Source organism: Quercus suber, unplaced genomic scaffold (assembly GCF_002906115.3).
Source record: "Quercus suber isolate HL8 unplaced genomic scaffold, Cork oak 2.0 scaffold_86, whole genome shotgun sequence".
Lineage (NCBI taxonomy): Eukaryota > Viridiplantae > Streptophyta > Magnoliopsida > Fagales > Fagaceae > Quercus > Quercus suber.
In genome coordinates this window covers 878,951-882,566 of record NW_027069551.1, presented here as the reverse complement: position 1 = coordinate 882,566, position 3,616 = coordinate 878,951, and the positions used below count along the sequence as shown (strand labels likewise).

The 3,616-nt window shown below is 33.5% G+C and overlaps 1 long non-coding RNA gene across 1 annotated transcript; it reads right to left on the bottom strand.

The window, feature by feature from the left end:
• On the bottom strand, positions 1–3,117 carry LOC112030902 (uncharacterized). Its single transcript, XR_010629219.1, has 3 exons — positions 3,103–3,117; positions 983–1,161; positions 1–421 (listed from the first exon to the last, which is right to left on the bottom strand). It is a non-coding gene; the product is annotated as an uncharacterized LOC112030902 (long non-coding RNA).
• Positions 3,118–3,616: the final 499 nt, after the last annotated feature.

Here is a 3,616-nt window from a genome sequence, read left to right as displayed (position 1 = left end):
TAATATGTAATGGGAGGACGTCACATAATATAATTTCAAAGCTGCCGGAGTGGTCCGAGTGGATACACAAAATATTACCAATTTACCAAAATGATAGAGTAGCCCTTTATTTTGTATTCTATTTTTTTATCGAAGAAGCATATGCGGTACTGGCCGTGCTTCACTTATACCTAGTACAATGCCAAATTTAAATAATAATAATTTAAAAAAAAAAATCATACAGCAAGCAGTAGAAGCCGAAATCCCTCACTCCTTTTACTCATGAGCTACACACCTCGAACGTTATGGCGCTTATAGAGCGAGGATCACAATCATGGAGGAGGTCTACGATCACCAGGGCCCCCAGGTTGATCTGGATGAGTGCCTGGATTTGGAGCAGCCGGAGGTACTGGACCTTTTGTTAGTTTCCGTCTCTTGGAACCTGAAAGAGCAAGAAACAAATGCACACATGTAGAAGAAAAAGTAATTGGGATTAATGCCATATGATCAAGGACTTTCAAAATTAAGTATATCGATTTTAGGTGCTTTAAATTCAGAATAAAAATAAAAGAGGACAAAGATTAATTAACCAATAATAATAATAAAGGAAAACAAAAAGAAACTCAAAAGTTTTTCCACTCTAACCCACCTAAAAATTTCTTTTTAGGTGTTAAAAATACTGAATGTAATTGTATTGTATTTCATTATAAAAGAATATATATAGGTCCCTTTATATAAGAAGCATATATATGCAGTACAAGTAAATATGTGTGCTATACAAATAACCTAATTTGGACCTACAACCCATATCACTATATACGTTAACACTGCATCTACATATATTGTCGAAAGAGTTCTATCATAAGAAAGAAAAAGGACACCAAAATTTTCTTCTCTTTTTGATCCACATAATCAATAGAAAATAATAAACCTCTATCGTTTTCTGAAACATTAAACAAATTAACAGAACATAAAAACCAAGAAAAAGGGCAGATTTACCCACCAAGCTTGGAAGCCTCGGCTAATCCTGTGGATTCCACTTTTGATGAGGCAAAAAGAAGCATCAAAATGAAGAGAACCACCAAGGTGAGGAACTTCTTAGAGGCCATTAGTTTTTTGCACATAGAAGCTTGTCTAGGACATGGTAGCATATATATTCGAATCTAACGTGTAGCAGTGGTACTGTCATAAGTCATTCACGTGGGTCAGTGGTTATATTAGTAATGGTTGGAAAAATAATAGTGTAATAAATAATTTTTAAATGTGTAAATAATATTGTAAGACTCTCATTTTTAATGAAAAAGTTGTTGAAAAAATTGTTGAAAAGTGAAATTTGTGGGTTTATAAACAGTAAAAATTGTGTGAAAAAGTCATATGTTACGGTTACTGTTCAATAAACGGTATATGCAACAGTATTGCTACAGTAAAAAGTGACTGAAAAAACTGAAAACGCGTGAAATGAAAAAAAAAAAAAAAAAAAAAAAAAAAAAAAACTGAAAACATAAACGTGCAACGCCTAACGCACTGGTCAAACGATCTCTTGGTGATATTTTCTATGTTCATTCGAAAAAATTATTAAAAAACTTCATTTATTTGTTTTTAACAGTTGGATGGCACTAAAATATTCGAATCTAACGTGTAGCAGTGGTACTGTAATAAGTCATTCACGTGGGCAGTGGGGGTATTAGTGACGGTTGGAAAAATAGCAGTAAGTGATATTTTCTATGTTCATTCGAAAATATTATTAAAAAACTTCATTTATTTGTTTTTAACAGTTGGATGGCAGTAAAATATTCGAATCTAACGTGTAGCAGTGGTACTGTAATAAGTCACGTGGGTCAGTGGGTGTATTATTGATGGTTGTAAAAATAGCAGTAAGTGATATTTTCTATGTTCATTCGAAAATATTATTAAAAGTGGTAAAAATTTTAAGTGTTACGTAAAAAAATGAAATAAATAATATATAAGTTTATATGTTCATGAGTTAGATATTAGGTTAGGCTTTTGGCATATGTGAATTGGCCTATTTGTCCAAATTATAATATTTTATTATTTTAATTTTTGGGTCAATTAGTCGGTGCACAATAGTTATTATTAAAACAGAATGCATGTTCAATAACATATAATAATTTATAGTCCCCCATTCATAAAAAATAAGTTTTCCAAAAAACCTTTCCAGCGAGAATATTTTGTGCATTCATTTTGTCTCAAAGGGAGAGAAAGAGACATTAAATAGTTCGCAGAAGGGCGAAAAGGACCTAACAACTGGTCAAATTTAGAGGCTTGAACATATTCTTTTACAGTAAAAGGGCAAGAAGGACCTAACAACTTTTTTATAAATTGTTTAAAAGAGGTTTGAGGTTTATCAAATACAGTATAAGGATTTACATTAGGAAAATCAGTAATAGGGATCTTACTATCTTCAGGAATATGAGAAATTTCGTCCAAATAATCTAATCTATTTGTAGTAGATTAGTGAAGGGAAAGGTCAAAAACAGAACTAGTTGTATCAGTGATTTATGAAGATGCATTTGCCATGATAGTTTTTTTTAAGAAAGTCTCAAAGCACCACAGTCAGATATTCACAAAAAAGCTAATGAATGATTAAACATGCAATATGAACATCATGTCAATGCTTGAATTGAAAAAGTGGCAAAGTTCATAAACAGTTTATATATGGGACCTTTCATCTACATATGGGGTTGGTTGGAATTTATTGAGGTTGAAAATGTGACATAGTTCATGCATGTTTGAAATGTTTTCACCAAAAATTGCAAAAGGAATGAGACATCTAAGTCCGTACAGTTCAAAATTTAAGAGCTTCTATCAGTATCATACAACTGTCATGTAAATGTCCTCTAGCAATATAAGAACTGGATTTACAATGGTTTGCAGAAAAAGTAAGCCTCATTTGTCCAAGAAGACTAGGCCTTTCCCATATATATGTTCCAAGCATCTTATTAGGTGCAGGCAATATAAGAACTAGATTTTAATTAAAACTCATAAAATTCCAAACTTAGAACTATAAGCATAATTCTGCAACCATCACAATTTCCATTACCCAAAAACACACGCAAAAAGCCACTATATAGATTTTTTGAAAATGAATTTTAGAAAAACTACCTTAGAGAAATGACTGGAACAACCGAAGTAGTGTGCTCCAAGAACCGATCCAAACCAAACCCCAAACCAAAACCTAACGATCGGACTTCAACGAGGACAAACAACAAGCCGTTGAAATTGACACCCTCTGCTGCTTTTAGAAGAGCTCAGAGCAGAGTGTGTGTGGTAGAGGCGGAAAGAGATTTGTGGATTTTGGGGTAATCCGACGAGACCGAGCCCACTCTTGTCAAAACCGGCGAGGCGAAGTAATGGCTATGCTGGAGGGACAGTCAGGGTTGAGAAAAGAGCAGAGAAGAGCGTCAGGGAGAGGGAGGCAGAGAGAAAAACCCTGGTGGAAGAGAGGGAAAAAAGAAAGGAGAGAGAGTTTCTGAAATTCAAATTTGGGGTGTAAATAGTGAGTCCAAATCTTCTGTCCCACACTTCCTACTCCACTATATACTCCACAAATAAAAATATGTCACATGTTCATCAAATTTATTAAATGCTAAATTTATGCCTTCTATTATTTCAATTA